Below are 20,511 nucleotides of genomic sequence, written 5' to 3' on the forward strand. Positions count from 1 at the left end.
GTTGCTAGGAAACGGTCTTATTCGCCGTTCGTTAATATCTAGTTTTCTTTGCATCAATGTGAAAATGTTCCTATTACTAAATACAGTTTTGCTAGTTACAGTTCAAACTGGAAGCGACGGAAGAAAGCGGTCCAATGCGCCACATTGGTTCCCGAAAGCGAGGGTGCGTTTAGTACGCCACATCTGACATTGCGTCTTACATATTATTAAACTCACATAATTCCATTCTACCGAAAAAAGAAAGAGGTTTCGGAGTGAGGCTCCTGAGATCTTGCTAGAGATGGAAGTCACTGGAGCGCTTGTCTCGCACGTCAGATTGGCCGAGCGGTCTAAGGCGCCAGATTTAAGCTCTGGTTCCCGTAAGGGAGCGTGGGTTCGAACCCCACATCTGACAATGCATTTTAAACATTCTGAAACTAACATACTCCCTTCATCTTATAGAACAAGTACATTACGCACAAACACGCCGTGGAGATTTTACTAGAGACGACAGTGACAGCAGTGCAGGCGTCGCACGTCCGATAGCTCGAGCGGCCGAAAACAAATAGCGGAACATATTTTTCTCGTGCCGAGTTTTAGCTCTTCTCACGGACGTTTCCGTGGTCGTTGTGTTGTGGCTCAGGGCTATTCCATTTTCCTTCCCTAAAAGGCAACGCGAGAGACTGTCAGGCAAATCCCAAGTGATCTGTACACGGACTAAGACGTCCGCACGTCTGGCAACATTCTCGCCAACTTGTATGCCGTGCCAACGACACGGGTTCATGTCCGATTACCGAAATTAGGCAGCGTTGGCCGTGGTTAGTGCTCGGCTGGGGACGAACTGGGAAGTCCGCGTGTCTTGGTTTCTTCAGTTTTGCCTTTTTCCTTCGTTTTTGGTGCTGCTGTGCGGTAATGGTACGGTCCAGCACGCTGACCCCCCTCTTGCTCTCGGTACGCAAAGGCGCGAACATGCGGCCACAGTCAAATGAAAGGGTCCGTTGTGTGTTTGTTGATGTGGCCTCTCCCAGTCGTTTCTAGCGCCTGTCCTCTACATATACGCCCATTTGCAAGCGTCAGCTTTTGCGTCAGCCGAGCAAAGTCGAGACAAGTCGACACATGGGGACACACGATGCTGTGAATCGTAATCCGCACTAGCCTACGAGGGGAGAAGGGAAACCATTCGTACCGTTGAAAACACTCTCCTGGGTAAAGGAGACAACTTCCGTGCGATGTCCGGGCTTCGAACCCGGAGCAGCTACTTGGGAAGCAACCATGCTGACCGACACACCACCACCGCCTTCTGCTACGCGCTGCTTGCGCCGTGATGTGTCGCCTTCCCTCCTGGCGCCAGAGGCCGAAGGCGATAGCGCTGCAGGCGCTCAACGCCGAGTGCGACGCGAGCACCACTGAACCCGATTTCCTGGTGCTGCTAGGGCGACATACCGTAACTAGGCGCAGAACTGACTTTCTCTGATAAATTGGCCCTTTAATGCGCATCAGGGCGAACACGAAATTTCTAATATGAAGTACTCACTGACGATCCAAAGGCGTTTCAGTATGCATGCGTCGGTACCACCGGGGCAGAGCCTAAGTATTGTAAAGTGAAGGCCGACAGTTAGAGCCTCACATGAAGTATTTCATTGGCTTCCCACGAGTGCGTAATGCAAAGCGTGGCTGTTGCTAGGAAACGGTCTTATTCGCCGTTCGTTAATATCTAGTTTTCTTTGCATCAATGTGAAAATGTTCCTATTACTAAATACAGTTTTGCTAGTTACAGTTCAAACTGGAAGCGACGGAAGAAAGCGGTCCAATGCGCCACATTGGTTCCCGAAAGCGAGGGTGCGTTTAGTACGCCACATCTGACATTGCGTCTTACATATTATTAAACTCACATAATTCCATTCTACCGAAAAAAGAAAGAGGTTTCGGAGTGAGGCTCCTGAGATCTTGCTAGAGATGGAAGTCACTGGAGCGCTTGTCTCGCACGTCAGATTGGCCGAGCGGTCTAAGGCGCCAGATTTAAGCTCTGGTTCCCGTAAGGGAGCGTGGGTTCGAACCCCACATCTGACAATGCATTTTAAACATTCTGAAACTAACATACTCCCTTCATCTTATAGAACAAGTACATTACGCACAAACACGCCGTGGAGATTTTACTAGAGACGACAGTGACAGCAGTGCAGGCGTCGCACGTCCGATAGCTCGAGCGGCCGAAAACAAATAGCGGAACATATTTTTCTCGTGCCGAGTTTTAGCTCTTCTCACGGACGTTTCCGTGGTCGTTGTGTTGTGGCTCAGGGCTATTCCATTTTCCTTCCCTAAAAGGCAACGCGAGAGACTGTCAGGCAAATCCCAAGTGATCTGTACACGGACTAAGACGTCCGCACGTCTGGCAACATTCTCGCCAACTTGTATGCCGTGCCAACGACACGGGTTCATGTCCGATTACCGAAATTAGGCAGCGTTGGCCGTGGTTAGTGCTCGGCTGGGGACGAACTGGGAAGTCCGCGTGTCTTGGTTTCTTCAGTTTTGCCTTTTTCCTTCGTTTTTGGTGCTGCTGTGCGGTAATGGTACGGTCCAGCACGCTGACCCCCCTCTTGCTCTCGGTACGCAAAGGCGCGAACATGCGGCCACAGTCAAATGAAAGGGTCCGTTGTGTGTTTGTTGATGTGGCCTCTCCCAGTCGTTTCTAGCGCCTGTCCTCTACATATACGCCCATTTGCAAGCGTCAGCTTTTGCGTCAGCCGAGCAAAGTCGAGACAAGTCGACACATGGGGACACACGATGCTGTGAATCGTAATCCGCACTAGCCTACGAGGGGAGAAGGGAAACCATTCGTACCGTTGAAAACACTCTCCTGGGTAAAGGAGACAACTTCCGTGCGATGTCCGGGCTTCGAACCCGGAGCAGCTACTTGGGAAGCAACCATGCTGACCGACACACCACCACCGCCTTCTGCTACGCGCTGCTTGCGCCGTGATGTGTCGCCTTCCCTCCTGGCGCCAGAGGCCGAAGGCGATAGCGCTGCAGGCGCTCAACGCCGAGTGCGACGCGAGCACCACTGAACCCGATTTCCTGGTGCTGCTAGGGCGACATACCGTAACTAGGCGCAGAACTGACTTTCTCTGATAAATTGGCCCTTTAATGCGCATCAGGGCGAACACGAAATTTCTAATATGAAGTACTCACTGACGATCCAAAGGCGTTTCAGTATGCATGCGTCGGTACCACCGGGGCAGAGCCTAAGTATTGTAAAGTGAAGGCCGACAGTTAGAGCCTCACATGAAGTATTTCATTGGCTTCCCACGAGTGCGTAATGCAAAGCGTGGCTGTTGCTAGGAAACGGTCTTATTCGCCGTTCGTTAATATCTAGTTTTCTTTGCATCAATGTGAAAATGTTCCTATTACTAAATACAGTTTTGCTAGTTACAGTTCAAACTGGAAGCGACGGAAGAAAGCGGTCCAATGCGCCACATTGGTTCCCGAAAGCGAGGGTGCGTTTAGTACGCCACATCTGACATTGCGTCTTACATATTATTAAACTCACATAATTCCATTCTACCGAAAAAAGAAAGAGGTTTCGGAGTGAGGCTCCTGAGATCTTGCTAGAGATGGAAGTCACTGGAGCGCTTGTCTCGCACGTCAGATTGGCCGAGCGGTCTAAGGCGCCAGATTTAAGCTCTGGTTCCCGTAAGGGAGCGTGGGTTCGAACCCCACATCTGACAATGCATTTTAAACATTCTGAAACTAACATACTCCCTTCATCTTATAGAACAAGTACATTACGCACAAACACGCCGTGGAGATTTTACTAGAGACGACAGTGACAGCAGTGCAGGCGTCGCACGTCCGATAGCTCGAGCGGCCGAAAACAAATAGCGGAACATATTTTTCTCGTGCCGAGTTTTAGCTCTTCTCACGGACGTTTCCGTGGTCGTTGTGTTGTGGCTCAGGGCTATTCCATTTTCCTTCCCTAAAAGGCAACGCGAGAGACTGTCAGGCAAATCCCAAGTGATCTGTACACGGACTAAGACGTCCGCACGTCTGGCAACATTCTCGCCAACTTGTATGCCGTGCCAACGACACGGGTTCATGTCCGATTACCGAAATTAGGCAGCGTTGGCCGTGGTTAGTGCTCGGCTGGGGACGAACTGGGAAGTCCGCGTGTCTTGGTTTCTTCAGTTTTGCCTTTTTCCTTCGTTTTTGGTGCTGCTGTGCGGTAATGGTACGGTCCAGCACGCTGACCCCCCTCTTGCTCTCGGTACGCAAAGGCGCGAACATGCGGCCACAGTCAAATGAAAGGGTCCGTTGTGTGTTTGTTGATGTGGCCTCTCCCAGTCGTTTCTAGCGCCTGTCCTCTACATATACGCCCATTTGCAAGCGTCAGCTTTTGCGTCAGCCGAGCAAAGTCGAGACAAGTCGACACATGGGGACACACGATGCTGTGAATCGTAATCCGCACTAGCCTACGAGGGGAGAAGGGAAACCATTCGTACCGTTGAAAACACTCTCCTGGGTAAAGGAGACAACTTCCGTGCGATGTCCGGGCTTCGAACCCGGAGCAGCTACTTGGGAAGCAACCATGCTGACCGACACACCACCACCGCCTTCTGCTACGCGCTGCTTGCGCCGTGATGTGTCGCCTTCCCTCCTGGCGCCAGAGGCCGAAGGCGATAGCGCTGCAGGCGCTCAACGCCGAGTGCGACGCGAGCACCACTGAACCCGATTTCCTGGTGCTGCTAGGGCGACATACCGTAACTAGGCGCAGAACTGACTTTCTCTGATAAATTGGCCCTTTAATGCGCATCAGGGCGAACACGAAATTTCTAATATGAAGTACTCACTGACGATCCAAAGGCGTTTCAGTATGCATGCGTCGGTACCACCGGGGCAGAGCCTAAGTATTGTAAAGTGAAGGCCGACAGTTAGAGCCTCACATGAAGTATTTCATTGGCTTCCCACGAGTGCGTAATGCAAAGCGTGGCTGTTGCTAGGAAACGGTCTTATTCGCCGTTCGTTAATATCTAGTTTTCTTTGCATCAATGTGAAAATGTTCCTATTACTAAATACAGTTTTGCTAGTTACAGTTCAAACTGGAAGCGACGGAAGAAAGCGGTCCAATGCGCCACATTGGTTCCCGAAAGCGAGGGTGCGTTTAGTACGCCACATCTGACATTGCGTCTTACATATTATTAAACTCACATAATTCCATTCTACCGAAAAAAGAAAGAGGTTTCGGAGTGAGGCTCCTGAGATCTTGCTAGAGATGGAAGTCACTGGAGCGCTTGTCTCGCACGTCAGATTGGCCGAGCGGTCTAAGGCGCCAGATTTAAGCTCTGGTTCCCGTAAGGGAGCGTGGGTTCGAACCCCACATCTGACAATGCATTTTAAACATTCTGAAACTAACATACTCCCTTCATCTTATAGAACAAGTACATTACGCACAAACACGCCGTGGAGATTTTACTAGAGACGACAGTGACAGCAGTGCAGGCGTCGCACGTCCGATAGCTCGAGCGGCCGAAAACAAATAGCGGAACATATTTTTCTCGTGCCGAGTTTTAGCTCTTCTCACGGACGTTTCCGTGGTCGTTGTGTTGTGGCTCAGGGCTATTCCATTTTCCTTCCCTAAAAGGCAACGCGAGAGACTGTCAGGCAAATCCCAAGTGATCTGTACACGGACTAAGACGTCCGCACGTCTGGCAACATTCTCGCCAACTTGTATGCCGTGCCAACGACACGGGTTCATGTCCGATTACCGAAATTAGGCAGCGTTGGCCGTGGTTAGTGCTCGGCTGGGGACGAACTGGGAAGTCCGCGTGTCTTGGTTTCTTCAGTTTTGCCTTTTTCCTTCGTTTTTGGTGCTGCTGTGCGGTAATGGTACGGTCCAGCACGCTGACCCCCCTCTTGCTCTCGGTACGCAAAGGCGCGAACATGCGGCCACAGTCAAATGAAAGGGTCCGTTGTGTGTTTGTTGATGTGGCCTCTCCCAGTCGTTTCTAGCGCCTGTCCTCTACATATACGCCCATTTGCAAGCGTCAGCTTTTGCGTCAGCCGAGCAAAGTCGAGACAAGTCGACACATGGGGACACACGATGCTGTGAATCGTAATCCGCACTAGCCTACGAGGGGAGAAGGGAAACCATTCGTACCGTTGAAAACACTCTCCTGGGTAAAGGAGACAACTTCCGTGCGATGTCCGGGCTTCGAACCCGGAGCAGCTACTTGGGAAGCAACCATGCTGACCGACACACCACCACCGCCTTCTGCTACGCGCTGCTTGCGCCGTGATGTGTCGCCTTCCCTCCTGGCGCCAGAGGCCGAAGGCGATAGCGCTGCAGGCGCTCAACGCCGAGTGCGACGCGAGCACCACTGAACCCGATTTCCTGGTGCTGCTAGGGCGACATACCGTAACTAGGCGCAGAACTGACTTTCTCTGATAAATTGGCCCTTTAATGCGCATCAGGGCGAACACGAAATTTCTAATATGAAGTACTCACTGACGATCCAAAGGCGTTTCAGTATGCATGCGTCGGTACCACCGGGGCAGAGCCTAAGTATTGTAAAGTGAAGGCCGACAGTTAGAGCCTCACATGAAGTATTTCATTGGCTTCCCACGAGTGCGTAATGCAAAGCGTGGCTGTTGCTAGGAAACGGTCTTATTCGCCGTTCGTTAATATCTAGTTTTCTTTGCATCAATGTGAAAATGTTCCTATTACTAAATACAGTTTTGCTAGTTACAGTTCAAACTGGAAGCGACGGAAGAAAGCGGTCCAATGCGCCACATTGGTTCCCGAAAGCGAGGGTGCGTTTAGTACGCCACATCTGACATTGCGTCTTACATATTATTAAACTCACATAATTCCATTCTACCGAAAAAAGAAAGAGGTTTCGGAGTGAGGCTCCTGAGATCTTGCTAGAGATGGAAGTCACTGGAGCGCTTGTCTCGCACGTCAGATTGGCCGAGCGGTCTAAGGCGCCAGATTTAAGCTCTGGTTCCCGTAAGGGAGCGTGGGTTCGAACCCCACATCTGACAATGCATTTTAAACATTCTGAAACTAACATACTCCCTTCATCTTATAGAACAAGTACATTACGCACAAACACGCCGTGGAGATTTTACTAGAGACGACAGTGACAGCAGTGCAGGCGTCGCACGTCCGATAGCTCGAGCGGCCGAAAACAAATAGCGGAACATATTTTTCTCGTGCCGAGTTTTAGCTCTTCTCACGGACGTTTCCGTGGTCGTTGTGTTGTGGCTCAGGGCTATTCCATTTTCCTTCCCTAAAAGGCAACGCGAGAGACTGTCAGGCAAATCCCAAGTGATCTGTACACGGACTAAGACGTCCGCACGTCTGGCAACATTCTCGCCAACTTGTATGCCGTGCCAACGACACGGGTTCATGTCCGATTACCGAAATTAGGCAGCGTTGGCCGTGGTTAGTGCTCGGCTGGGGACGAACTGGGAAGTCCGCGTGTCTTGGTTTCTTCAGTTTTGCCTTTTTCCTTCGTTTTTGGTGCTGCTGTGCGGTAATGGTACGGTCCAGCACGCTGACCCCCCTCTTGCTCTCGGTACGCAAAGGCGCGAACATGCGGCCACAGTCAAATGAAAGGGTCCGTTGTGTGTTTGTTGATGTGGCCTCTCCCAGTCGTTTCTAGCGCCTGTCCTCTACATATACGCCCATTTGCAAGCGTCAGCTTTTGCGTCAGCCGAGCAAAGTCGAGACAAGTCGACACATGGGGACACACGATGCTGTGAATCGTAATCCGCACTAGCCTACGAGGGGAGAAGGGAAACCATTCGTACCGTTGAAAACACTCTCCTGGGTAAAGGAGACAACTTCCGTGCGATGTCCGGGCTTCGAACCCGGAGCAGCTACTTGGGAAGCAACCATGCTGACCGACACACCACCACCGCCTTCTGCTACGCGCTGCTTGCGCCGTGATGTGTCGCCTTCCCTCCTGGCGCCAGAGGCCGAAGGCGATAGCGCTGCAGGCGCTCAACGCCGAGTGCGACGCGAGCACCACTGAACCCGATTTCCTGGTGCTGCTAGGGCGACATACCGTAACTAGGCGCAGAACTGACTTTCTCTGATAAATTGGCCCTTTAATGCGCATCAGGGCGAACACGAAATTTCTAATATGAAGTACTCACTGACGATCCAAAGGCGTTTCAGTATGCATGCGTCGGTACCACCGGGGCAGAGCCTAAGTATTGTAAAGTGAAGGCCGACAGTTAGAGCCTCACATGAAGTATTTCATTGGCTTCCCACGAGTGCGTAATGCAAAGCGTGGCTGTTGCTAGGAAACGGTCTTATTCGCCGTTCGTTAATATCTAGTTTTCTTTGCATCAATGTGAAAATGTTCCTATTACTAAATACAGTTTTGCTAGTTACAGTTCAAACTGGAAGCGACGGAAGAAAGCGGTCCAATGCGCCACATTGGTTCCCGAAAGCGAGGGTGCGTTTAGTACGCCACATCTGACATTGCGTCTTACATATTATTAAACTCACATAATTCCATTCTACCGAAAAAAGAAAGAGGTTTCGGAGTGAGGCTCCTGAGATCTTGCTAGAGATGGAAGTCACTGGAGCGCTTGTCTCGCACGTCAGATTGGCCGAGCGGTCTAAGGCGCCAGATTTAAGCTCTGGTTCCCGTAAGGGAGCGTGGGTTCGAACCCCACATCTGACAATGCATTTTAAACATTCTGAAACTAACATACTCCCTTCATCTTATAGAACAAGTACATTACGCACAAACACGCCGTGGAGATTTTACTAGAGACGACAGTGACAGCAGTGCAGGCGTCGCACGTCCGATAGCTCGAGCGGCCGAAAACAAATAGCGGAACATATTTTTCTCGTGCCGAGTTTTAGCTCTTCTCACGGACGTTTCCGTGGTCGTTGTGTTGTGGCTCAGGGCTATTCCATTTTCCTTCCCTAAAAGGCAACGCGAGAGACTGTCAGGCAAATCCCAAGTGATCTGTACACGGACTAAGACGTCCGCACGTCTGGCAACATTCTCGCCAACTTGTATGCCGTGCCAACGACACGGGTTCATGTCCGATTACCGAAATTAGGCAGCGTTGGCCGTGGTTAGTGCTCGGCTGGGGACGAACTGGGAAGTCCGCGTGTCTTGGTTTCTTCAGTTTTGCCTTTTTCCTTCGTTTTTGGTGCTGCTGTGCGGTAATGGTACGGTCCAGCACGCTGACCCCCCTCTTGCTCTCGGTACGCAAAGGCGCGAACATGCGGCCACAGTCAAATGAAAGGGTCCGTTGTGTGTTTGTTGATGTGGCCTCTCCCAGTCGTTTCTAGCGCCTGTCCTCTACATATACGCCCATTTGCAAGCGTCAGCTTTTGCGTCAGCCGAGCAAAGTCGAGACAAGTCGACACATGGGGACACACGATGCTGTGAATCGTAATCCGCACTAGCCTACGAGGGGAGAAGGGAAACCATTCGTACCGTTGAAAACACTCTCCTGGGTAAAGGAGACAACTTCCGTGCGATGTCCGGGCTTCGAACCCGGAGCAGCTACTTGGGAAGCAACCATGCTGACCGACACACCACCACCGCCTTCTGCTACGCGCTGCTTGCGCCGTGATGTGTCGCCTTCCCTCCTGGCGCCAGAGGCCGAAGGCGATAGCGCTGCAGGCGCTCAACGCCGAGTGCGACGCGAGCACCACTGAACCCGATTTCCTGGTGCTGCTAGGGCGACATACCGTAACTAGGCGCAGAACTGACTTTCTCTGATAAATTGGCCCTTTAATGCGCATCAGGGCGAACACGAAATTTCTAATATGAAGTACTCACTGACGATCCAAAGGCGTTTCAGTATGCATGCGTCGGTACCACCGGGGCAGAGCCTAAGTATTGTAAAGTGAAGGCCGACAGTTAGAGCCTCACATGAAGTATTTCATTGGCTTCCCACGAGTGCGTAATGCAAAGCGTGGCTGTTGCTAGGAAACGGTCTTATTCGCCGTTCGTTAATATCTAGTTTTCTTTGCATCAATGTGAAAATGTTCCTATTACTAAATACAGTTTTGCTAGTTACAGTTCAAACTGGAAGCGACGGAAGAAAGCGGTCCAATGCGCCACATTGGTTCCCGAAAGCGAGGGTGCGTTTAGTACGCCACATCTGACATTGCGTCTTACATATTATTAAACTCACATAATTCCATTCTACCGAAAAAAGAAAGAGGTTTCGGAGTGAGGCTCCTGAGATCTTGCTAGAGATGGAAGTCACTGGAGCGCTTGTCTCGCACGTCAGATTGGCCGAGCGGTCTAAGGCGCCAGATTTAAGCTCTGGTTCCCGTAAGGGAGCGTGGGTTCGAACCCCACATCTGACAATGCATTTTAAACATTCTGAAACTAACATACTCCCTTCATCTTATAGAACAAGTACATTACGCACAAACACGCCGTGGAGATTTTACTAGAGACGACAGTGACAGCAGTGCAGGCGTCGCACGTCCGATAGCTCGAGCGGCCGAAAACAAATAGCGGAACATATTTTTCTCGTGCCGAGTTTTAGCTCTTCTCACGGACGTTTCCGTGGTCGTTGTGTTGTGGCTCAGGGCTATTCCATTTTCCTTCCCTAAAAGGCAACGCGAGAGACTGTCAGGCAAATCCCAAGTGATCTGTACACGGACTAAGACGTCCGCACGTCTGGCAACATTCTCGCCAACTTGTATGCCGTGCCAACGACACGGGTTCATGTCCGATTACCGAAATTAGGCAGCGTTGGCCGTGGTTAGTGCTCGGCTGGGGACGAACTGGGAAGTCCGCGTGTCTTGGTTTCTTCAGTTTTGCCTTTTTCCTTCGTTTTTGGTGCTGCTGTGCGGTAATGGTACGGTCCAGCACGCTGACCCCCCTCTTGCTCTCGGTACGCAAAGGCGCGAACATGCGGCCACAGTCAAATGAAAGGGTCCGTTGTGTGTTTGTTGATGTGGCCTCTCCCAGTCGTTTCTAGCGCCTGTCCTCTACATATACGCCCATTTGCAAGCGTCAGCTTTTGCGTCAGCCGAGCAAAGTCGAGACAAGTCGACACATGGGGACACACGATGCTGTGAATCGTAATCCGCACTAGCCTACGAGGGGAGAAGGGAAACCATTCGTACCGTTGAAAACACTCTCCTGGGTAAAGGAGACAACTTCCGTGCGATGTCCGGGCTTCGAACCCGGAGCAGCTACTTGGGAAGCAACCATGCTGACCGACACACCACCACCGCCTTCTGCTACGCGCTGCTTGCGCCGTGATGTGTCGCCTTCCCTCCTGGCGCCAGAGGCCGAAGGCGATAGCGCTGCAGGCGCTCAACGCCGAGTGCGACGCGAGCACCACTGAACCCGATTTCCTGGTGCTGCTAGGGCGACATACCGTAACTAGGCGCAGAACTGACTTTCTCTGATAAATTGGCCCTTTAATGCGCATCAGGGCGAACACGAAATTTCTAATATGAAGTACTCACTGACGATCCAAAGGCGTTTCAGTATGCATGCGTCGGTACCACCGGGGCAGAGCCTAAGTATTGTAAAGTGAAGGCCGACAGTTAGAGCCTCACATGAAGTATTTCATTGGCTTCCCACGAGTGCGTAATGCAAAGCGTGGCTGTTGCTAGGAAACGGTCTTATTCGCCGTTCGTTAATATCTAGTTTTCTTTGCATCAATGTGAAAATGTTCCTATTACTAAATACAGTTTTGCTAGTTACAGTTCAAACTGGAAGCGACGGAAGAAAGCGGTCCAATGCGCCACATTGGTTCCCGAAAGCGAGGGTGCGTTTAGTACGCCACATCTGACATTGCGTCTTACATATTATTAAACTCACATAATTCCATTCTACCGAAAAAAGAAAGAGGTTTCGGAGTGAGGCTCCTGAGATCTTGCTAGAGATGGAAGTCACTGGAGCGCTTCTCTCGCACGTCAGATTGGCCGAGCGGTCTAAGGCGCCAGATTTAAGCTCTGGTTCCCGTAAGGGAGCGTGGGTTCGAACCCCACATCTGACAATGCATTTTAAACATTCTGAAACTAACATACTCCCTTCATCTTATAGAACAAGTACATTACGCACAAACACGCCGTGGAGATTTTACTAGAGACGACAGTGACAGCAGTGCAGGCGTCGCACGTCCGATAGCTCGAGCGGCCGAAAACAAATAGCGGAACATATTTTTCTCGTGCCGAGTTTTAGCTCTTCTCACGGACGTTTCCGTGGTCGTTGTGTTGTGGCTCAGGGCTATTCCATTTTCCTTCCCTAAAAGGCAACGCGAGAGACTGTCAGGCAAATCCCAAGTGATCTGTACACGGACTAAGACGTCCGCACGTCTGGCAACATTCTCGCCAACTTGTATGCCGTGCCAACGACACGGGTTCATGTCCGATTACCGAAATTAGGCAGCGTTGGCCGTGGTTAGTGCTCGGCTGGGGACGAACTGGGAAGTCCGCGTGTCTTGGTTTCTTCAGTTTTGCCTTTTTCCTTCGTTTTTGGTGCTGCTGTGCGGTAATGGTACGGTCCAGCACGCTGACCCCCCTCTTGCTCTCGGTACGCAAAGGCGCGAACATGCGGCCACAGTCAAATGAAAGGGTCCGTTGTGTGTTTGTTGATGTGGCCTCTCCCAGTCGTTTCTAGCGCCTGTCCTCTACATATACGCCCATTTGCAAGCGTCAGCTTTTGCGTCAGCCGAGCAAAGTCGAGACAAGTCGACACATGGGGACACACGATGCTGTGAATCGTAATCCGCACTAGCCTACGAGGGGAGAAGGGAAACCATTCGTACCGTTGAAAACACTCTCCTGGGTAAAGGAGACAACTTCCGTGCGATGTCCGGGCTTCGAACCCGGAGCAGCTACTTGGGAAGCAACCATGCTGACCGACACACTACCACCGCCTTCTGCTACGCGCTGCTTGCGCCGTGATGTGTCGCCTTCCCTCCTGGCGCCAGAGGCCGAAGGCGATAGCGCTGCAGGCGCTCAACGCCGAGTGCGACGCGAGCACCACTGAACCCGATTTCCTGGTGCTGCTAGGGCGACATACCGTAACTAGGCGCAGAACTGACTTTCTCTGATAAATTGGCCCTTTAATGCGCATCAGGGCGAACACGAAATTTCTAATATGAAGTACTCACTGACGATCCAAAGGCGTTTCAGTATGCATGCGTCGGTACCACCGGGGCAGAGCCTAAGTATTGTAAAGTGAAGGCCGACAGTTAGAGCCTCACATGAAGTATTTCATTGGCTTCCCACGAGTGCGTAATGCAAAGCGTGGCTGTTGCTAGGAAACGGTCTTATTCGCCGTTCGTTAATATCTAGTTTTCTTTGCATCAATGTGAAAATGTTCCTATTACTAAATACAGTTTTGCTAGTTACAGTTCAAACTGGAAGCGACGGAAGAAAGCGGTCCAATGCGCCACATTGGTTCCCGAAAGCGAGGGTGCGTTTAGTACGCCACATCTGACATTGCGTCTTACATATTATTAAACTCACATAATTCCATTCTACCGAAAAAAGAAAGAGGTTTCGGAGTGAGGCTCCTGAGATCTTGCTAGAGATGGAAGTCACTGGAGCGCTTGTCTCGCACGTCAGATTGGCCGAGCGGTCTAAGGCGCCAGATTTAAGCTCTGGTTCCCGTAAGGGAGCGTGGGTTCGAACCCCACATCTGACAATGCATTTTAAACATTCTGAAACTAACATACTCCCTTCATCTTATAGAACAAGTACATTACGCACAAACACGCCGTGGAGATTTTACTAGAGACGACAGTGACAGCAGTGCAGGCGTCGCACGTCCGATAGCTCGAGCGGCCGAAAACAAATAGCGGAACATATTTTTCTCGTGCCGAGTTTTAGCTCTTCTCACGGACGTTTCCGTGGTCGTTGTGTTGTGGCTCAGGGCTATTCCATTTTCCTTCCCTAAAAGGCAACGCGAGAGACTGTCAGGCAAATCCCAAGTGATCTGTACACGGACTAAGACGTCCGCACGTCTGGCAACATTCTCGCCAACTTGTATGCCGTGCCAACGACACGGGTTCATGTCCGATTACCGAAATTAGGCAGCGTTGGCCGTGGTTAGTGCTCGGCTGGGGACGAACTGGGAAGTCCGCGTGTCTTGGTTTCTTCAGTTTTGCCTTTTTCCTTCGTTTTTGGTGCTGCTGTGCGGTAATGGTACGGTCCAGCACGCTGACCCCCCTCTTGCTCTCGGTACGCAAAGGCGCGAACATGCGGCCACAGTCAAATGAAAGGGTCCGTTGTGTGTTTGTTGATGTGGCCTCTCCCAGTCGTTTCTAGCGCCTGTCCTCTACATATACGCCCATTTGCAAGCGTCAGCTTTTGCGTCAGCCGAGCAAAGTCGAGACAAGTCGACACATGGGGACACACGATGCTGTGAATCGTAATCCGCACTAGCCTACGAGGGGAGAAGGGAAACCATTCGTACCGTTGAAAACACTCTCCTGGGTAAAGGAGACAACTTCCGTGCGATGTCCGGGCTTCGAACCCGGAGCAGCTACTTGGGAAGCAACCATGCTGACCGACACACCACCACCGCCTTCTGCTACGCGCTGCTTGCGCCGTGATGTGTCGCCTTCCCTCCTGGCGCCAGAGGCCGAAGGCGATAGCGCTGCAGGCGCTCAACGCCGAGTGCGACGCGAGCACCACTGAACCCGATTTCCTGGTGCTGCTAGGGCGACATACCGTAACTAGGCGCAGAACTGACTTTCTCTGATAAATTGGCCCTTTAATGCGCATCAGGGCGAACACGAAATTTCTAATATGAAGTACTCACTGACGATCCAAAGGCGTTTCAGTATGCATGCGTCGGTACCACCGGGGCAGAGCCTAAGTATTGTAAAGTGAAGGCCGACAGTTAGAGCCTCACATGAAGTATTTCATTGGCTTCCCACGAGTGCGTAATGCAAAGCGTGGCTGTTGCTAGGAAACGGTCTTATTCGCCGTTCGTTAATATCTAGTTTTCTTTGCATCAATGTGAAAATGTTCCTATTACTAAATACAGTTTTGCTAGTTACAGTTCAAACTGGAAGCGACGGAAGAAAGCGGTCCAATGCGCCACATTGGTTCCCGAAAGCGAGGGTGCGTTTAGTACGCCACATCTGACATTGCGTCTTACATATTATTAAACTCACATAATTCCATTCTACCGAAAAAAGAAAGAGGTTTCGGAGTGAGGCTCCTGAGATCTTGCTAGAGATGGAAGTCACTGGAGCGCTTGTCTCGCACGTCAGATTGGCCGAGCGGTCTAAGGCGCCAGATTTAAGCTCTGGTTCCCGTAAGGGAGCGTGGGTTCGAACCCCACATCTGACAATGCATTTTAAACATTCTGAAACTAACATACTCCCTTCATCTTATAGAACAAGTACATTACGCACAAACACGCCGTGGAGATTTTACTAGAGACGACAGTGACAGCAGTGCAGGCGTCGCACGTCCGATAGCTCGAGCGGCCGAAAACAAATAGCGGAACATATTTTTCTCGTGCCGAGTTTTAGCTCTTCTCACGGACGTTTCCGTGGTCGTTGTGTTGTGGCTCAGGGCTATTCCATTTTCCTTCCCTAAAAGGCAACGCGAGAGACTGTCAGGCAAATCCCAAGTGATCTGTACACGGACTAAGACGTCCGCACGTCTGGCAACATTCTCGCCAACTTGTATGCCGTGCCAACGACACGGGTTCATGTCCGATTACCGAAATTAGGCAGCGTTGGCCGTGGTTAGTGCTCGGCTGGGGACGAACTGGGAAGTCCGCGTGTCTTGGTTTCTTCAGTTTTGCCTTTTTCCTTCGTTTTTGGTGCTGCTGTGCGGTAATGGTACGGTCCAGCACGCTGACCCCCCTCTTGCTCTCGGTACGCAAAGGCGCGAACATGCGGCCACAGTCAAATGAAAGGGTCCGTTGTGTGTTTGTTGATGTGGCCTCTCCCAGTCGTTTCTAGCGCCTGTCCTCTACATATACGCCCATTTGCAAGCGTCAGCTTTTGCGTCAGCCGAGCAAAGTCGAGACAAGTCGACACATGGGGACACACGATGCTGTGAATCGTAATCCGCACTAGCCTACGAGGGGAGAAGGGAAACCATTCGTACCGTTGAAAACACTCTCCTGGGTAAAGGAGACAACTTCCGTGCGATGTCCGGGCTTCGAACCCGGAGCAGCTACTTGGGAAGCAACCATGCTGACCGACACACCACCACCGCCTTCTGCTACGCGCTGCTTGCGCCGTGATGTGTCGCCTTCCCTCCTGGCGCCAGAGGCCGAAGGCGATAGCGCTGCAGGCGCTCAACGCCGAGTGCGACGCGAGCACCACTGAACCCGATTTCCTGGTGCTGCTAGGGCGACATACCGTAACTAGGCGCAGAACTGACTTTCTCTGATAAATTGGCCCTTTAATGCGCATCAGGGCGAACACGAAATTTCTAATATGAAGTACTCACTGACGATCCAAAGGCGTTTCAGTATGCATGCGTCGGTACCACCGGGGCAGAGCCTAAGTATTGTAAAGTGAAGGCCGACAGTTAGAGCCTCACATGAAGTATTTCATTGGCTTCCCACGAGTGCGTAATGCAAAGCGTGGCTGTTGCTAGGAAACGGTCTTATTCGCCGTTCGTTAATATCTAGTTTTCTTTGCATCAATGTGAAAATGTTCCTATTACTAAATACAGTTTTGCTAGTTACAGTTCAAACTGGAAGCGACGGAAGAAAGCGGTCCAATGCGCCACATTGGTTCCCGAAAGCGAGGGTGCGTTTAGTACGCCACATCTGACATTGCGTCTTACATATTATTAAACTCACATAATTCCATTCTACCGAAAAAAGAAAGAGGTTTCGGAGTGAGGCTCCTGAGATCTTGCTAGAGATGGAAGTCACTGGAGCGCTTGTCTCGCACGTCAGATTGGCCGAGCGGTCTAAGGCGCCAGATTTAAGCTCTGGTTCCCGTAAGGGAGCGTGGGTTCGAACCCCACATCTGACAATGCATTTTAAACATTCTGAAACTAACATACTCCCTTCATCTTATAGAACAAGTACATTACGCACAAACACGCCGTGGAGATTTTACTAGAGACGACAGTGACAGCAGTGCAGGCGTCGCACGTCCGATAGCTCGAGCGGCCGAAAACAAATAGCGGAACATATTTTTCTCGTGCCGAGTTTTAGCTCTTCTCACGGACGTTTCCGTGGTCGTTGTGTTGTGGCTCAGGGCTATTCCATTTTCCTTCCCTAAAAGGCAACGCGAGAGACTGTCAGGCAAATCCCAAGTGATCTGTACACGGACTAAGACGTCCGCACGTCTGGCAACATTCTCGCCAACTTGTATGCCGTGCCAACGACACGGGTTCATGTCCGATTACCGAAATTAGGCAGCGTTGGCCGTGGTTAGTGCTCGGCTGGGGACGAACTGGGAAGTCCGCGTGTCTTGGTTTCTTCAGTTTTGCCTTTTTCCTTCGTTTTTGGTGCTGCTGTGCGGTAATGGTACGGTCCAGCACGCTGACCCCCCTCTTGCTCTCGGTACGCAAAGGCGCGAACATGCGGCCACAGTCAAATGAAAGGGTCCGTTGTGTGTTTGTTGATGTGGCCTCTCCCAGTCGTTTCTAGCGCCTGTCCTCTACATATACGCCCATTTGCAAGCGTCAGCTTTTGCGTCAGCCGAGCAAAGTCGAGACAAGTCGACACATGGGGACACACGATGCTGTGAATCGTAATCCGCACTAGCCTACGAGGGGAGAAGGGAAACCATTCGTACCGTTGAAAACACTCTCCTGGGTAAAGGAGACAACTTCCGTGCGATGTCCGGGCTTCGAACCCGGAGCAGCTACTTGGGAAGCAACCATGCTGACCGACACACCACCACCGCCTTCTGCTACGCGCTGCTTGCGCCGTGATGTGTCGCCTTCCCTCCTGGCGCCAGAGGCCGAAGGCGATAGCGCTGCAGGCGCTCAACGCCGAGTGCGACGCGAGCACCACTGAACCCGATTTCCTGGTGCTGCTAGGGCGACATACCGTAACTAGGCGCAGAACTGACTTTCTCTGATAAATTGGCCCTTTAATGCGCATCAGGGCGAACACGAAATTTCTAATATGAAGTACTCACTGACGATCCAAAGGCGTTTCAGTATGCATGCGTCGGTACCACCGGGGCAGAGCCTAAGTATTGTAAAGTGAAGGCCGACAGTTAGAGCCTCACATGAAGTATTTCATTGGCTTCCCACGAGTGCGTAATGCAAAGCGTGGCTGTTGCTAGGAAACGGTCTTATTCGCCGTTCGTTAATGTCTAGTTTTCTTTGCATCAATGTGAAAATGTTCCTATTACTAAATACAGTTTTGCTAGTTACAGTTCAAACTGGAAGCGACGGAAGAAAGCGGTCCAATGCGCCACATTGGTTCCCGAAAGCGAGGGTGCGTTTAGTACGCCACATCTGACATTGCGTCTTACATATTATTAAACTCACATAATTCCATTCTACCGAAAAAAGAAAGAGGTTTCGGAGTGAGGCTCCTGAGGTCTTGCTAGAGATGGAAGTCACTGGAGCGCTTGTCTCGCACGTCAGATTGGCCGAGCGGTCTAAGGCGCCAGATTTAAGCTCTGGTTCCCGTAAGGGAGCGTGGGTTCGAACCCCACATCTGACAATGCATTTTAAACATTCTGAAACTAACATACTCCCTTCATCTTATAGAACAAGTACATTACGCACAAACACGCCGTGGAGATTTTACTAGAGACGACAGTGACAGCAGTGCAGGCGTCGCACGTCCGATAGCTCGAGCGGCCGAAAACAAATAGCGGAACATATTTTTCTCGTGCCGAGTTTTAGCTCTTCTCACGGACGTTTCCGTGGTCGTTGTGTTGTGGCTCAGGGCTATTCCATTTTCCTTCCCTAAAAGGCAACGCGAGAGACTGTCAGGCAAATCCCAAGTGATCTGTACACGGACTAAGACGTCCGCACGTCTGGCAACATTCTCGCCAACTTGTATGCCGTGCCAACGACACGGGTTCATGTCCGATTACCGAAATTAGGCAGCGTTGGCCGTGGTTAGTGCTCGGCTGGGGACGAACTGGGAAGTCCGCGTGTCTTGGTTTCTTCAGTTTTGCCTTTTTCCTTCGTTTTTGGTGCTGCTGTGCGGTAATGGTACGGTCCAGCACGCTGACCCCCCTCTTGCTCTCGGTACGCAAAGGCGCGAACATGCGGCCACAGTCAAATGAAAGGGTCCGTTGTGTGTTTGTTGATGTGGCCTCTCCCAGTCGTTTCTAGCGCCTGTCCTCTACATATACGCCCATTTGCAAGCGTCAGCTTTTGCGTCAGCCGAGCAAAGTCGAGACAAGTCGACACATGGGGACACACGATGCTGTGAATCGTAATCCGCACTAGCCTACGAGGGGAGAAGGGAAACCATTCGTACCGTTGAAAACACTCTCCTGGGTAAAGGAGACAACTTCCGTGCGATGTCCGGGCTTCGAACCCGGAGCAGCTACTTGGGAAGCAACCATGCTGACCGACACACCACCACCGCCTTCTGCTACGCGCTGCTTGCGCCGTGATGTGTCGCCTTCCCTCCTGGCGCCAGAGGCCGAAGGCGATAGCGCTGCAGGCGCTCAACGCCGAGTGCGACGCGAGCACCACTGAACCCGATTTCCTGGTGCTGCTAGGGCGACATACCGTAACTAGGCGCAGAACTGACTTTCTCTGATAAATTGGCCCTTTAATGCGCATCAGGGCGAACACGAAATTTCTAATATGAAGTACTCACTGACGATCCAAAGGCGTTTCAGTATGCATGCGTCGGTACCACCGGGGCAGAGCCTAAGTATTGTAAAGTGAAGGCCGACAGTTAGAGCCTCACATGAAGTATTTCATTGGCTTCCCACGAGTGCGTAATGCAAAGCGTGGCTGTTGCTAGGAAACGGTCTTATTCGCCGTTCGTTAATATCTAGTTTTCTTTGCATCAATGTGAAAATGTTCCTATTACTAAATACAGTTTTGCTAGTTACAGTTCAAACTGGAAGCGACGGAAGAAAGCGGTCCAATGCGCCACATTGGTTCCCGAAAGCGAGGGTGCGTTTAGTACGCCACATCTGACATTGCGTCTTACATATTATTAAACTCACATAATTCCATTCTACCGAAAAAAGAAAGAGGTTTCGGAGTGAGGCTCCTGAGGTCTTGCTAGAGATGGAAGTCACTGGAGCGCTTGTCTCGCACGTCAGATTGGCCGAGCGGTCTAAGGCGCCAGATTTAAGCTCTGGTTCCCGTAAGGGAGCGTGGGTTCGAACCCCACATCTGACAATGCATTTTAAACATTCTGAAACTAACATACTCCCTTCATCTTATAGAACAAGTACATTACGCACAAACACGCCGTGGAGATTTTACTAGAGACGACAGTGACAGCAGTGCAGGCGTCGCACGTCCGATAGCTCGAGCGGCCGAAAACAAATAGCGGAACATATTTTTCTCGTGCCGAGTTTTAGCTCTTCTCACGGACGTTTCCGTGGTCGTTGTGTTGTGGCTCAGGGCTATTCCATTTTCCTTCCCTAAAAGGC

General features: G+C 51.1%; 13 non-coding genes across 13 annotated transcripts; all 13 read left to right on the forward strand.

Annotated features, from left to right (window-relative positions):
* The first annotated feature begins 310 nt into the window (after positions 1-310).
* Trnal-uaa lies at positions 311-394 on the forward strand. Its single transcript has one exon. It is a non-coding gene; the product is annotated as a tRNA-Leu (tRNA).
* A 1,571-nt stretch (positions 395-1,965) lies between these two features.
* On the forward strand, positions 1,966-2,049 carry Trnal-uaa. Its single transcript has one exon. It is a non-coding gene; the product is annotated as a tRNA-Leu (tRNA).
* Positions 2,050-3,620: 1,571 nt separating this feature from the next.
* Positions 3,621-3,704, forward strand: Trnal-uaa. Its single transcript has one exon. It is a non-coding gene; the product is annotated as a tRNA-Leu (tRNA).
* Positions 3,705-5,275: 1,571 nt separating this feature from the next.
* Trnal-uaa lies at positions 5,276-5,359 on the forward strand. The gene has a single exon. It is a non-coding gene; the product is annotated as a tRNA-Leu (tRNA).
* A 1,571-nt stretch (positions 5,360-6,930) lies between these two features.
* Positions 6,931-7,014, forward strand: Trnal-uaa. Its single transcript has one exon. It is a non-coding gene; the product is annotated as a tRNA-Leu (tRNA).
* Positions 7,015-8,585: 1,571 nt separating this feature from the next.
* Positions 8,586-8,669, forward strand: Trnal-uaa. Its single transcript has one exon. It is a non-coding gene; the product is annotated as a tRNA-Leu (tRNA).
* A 1,571-nt stretch (positions 8,670-10,240) lies between these two features.
* On the forward strand, positions 10,241-10,324 carry Trnal-uaa. Its single transcript has one exon. It is a non-coding gene; the product is annotated as a tRNA-Leu (tRNA).
* A 1,571-nt stretch (positions 10,325-11,895) lies between these two features.
* Trnal-uaa lies at positions 11,896-11,979 on the forward strand. The gene has a single exon. It is a non-coding gene; the product is annotated as a tRNA-Leu (tRNA).
* A 1,571-nt stretch (positions 11,980-13,550) lies between these two features.
* Trnal-uaa lies at positions 13,551-13,634 on the forward strand. The gene has a single exon. It is a non-coding gene; the product is annotated as a tRNA-Leu (tRNA).
* A 1,571-nt stretch (positions 13,635-15,205) lies between these two features.
* Trnal-uaa lies at positions 15,206-15,289 on the forward strand. Its single transcript has one exon. It is a non-coding gene; the product is annotated as a tRNA-Leu (tRNA).
* A 1,571-nt stretch (positions 15,290-16,860) lies between these two features.
* Trnal-uaa lies at positions 16,861-16,944 on the forward strand. The gene has a single exon. It is a non-coding gene; the product is annotated as a tRNA-Leu (tRNA).
* A 1,571-nt stretch (positions 16,945-18,515) lies between these two features.
* Positions 18,516-18,599, forward strand: Trnal-uaa. Its single transcript has one exon. It is a non-coding gene; the product is annotated as a tRNA-Leu (tRNA).
* Positions 18,600-20,170: 1,571 nt separating this feature from the next.
* Positions 20,171-20,254, forward strand: Trnal-uaa. Its single transcript has one exon. It is a non-coding gene; the product is annotated as a tRNA-Leu (tRNA).
* Positions 20,255-20,511: the final 257 nt, after the last annotated feature.

This window comes from Schistocerca americana, unplaced genomic scaffold (genome assembly GCF_021461395.2).
Source record: "Schistocerca americana isolate TAMUIC-IGC-003095 unplaced genomic scaffold, iqSchAmer2.1 HiC_scaffold_984, whole genome shotgun sequence".
Taxonomy (NCBI): Eukaryota; Metazoa; Arthropoda; class Insecta; order Orthoptera; family Acrididae; genus Schistocerca; species Schistocerca americana.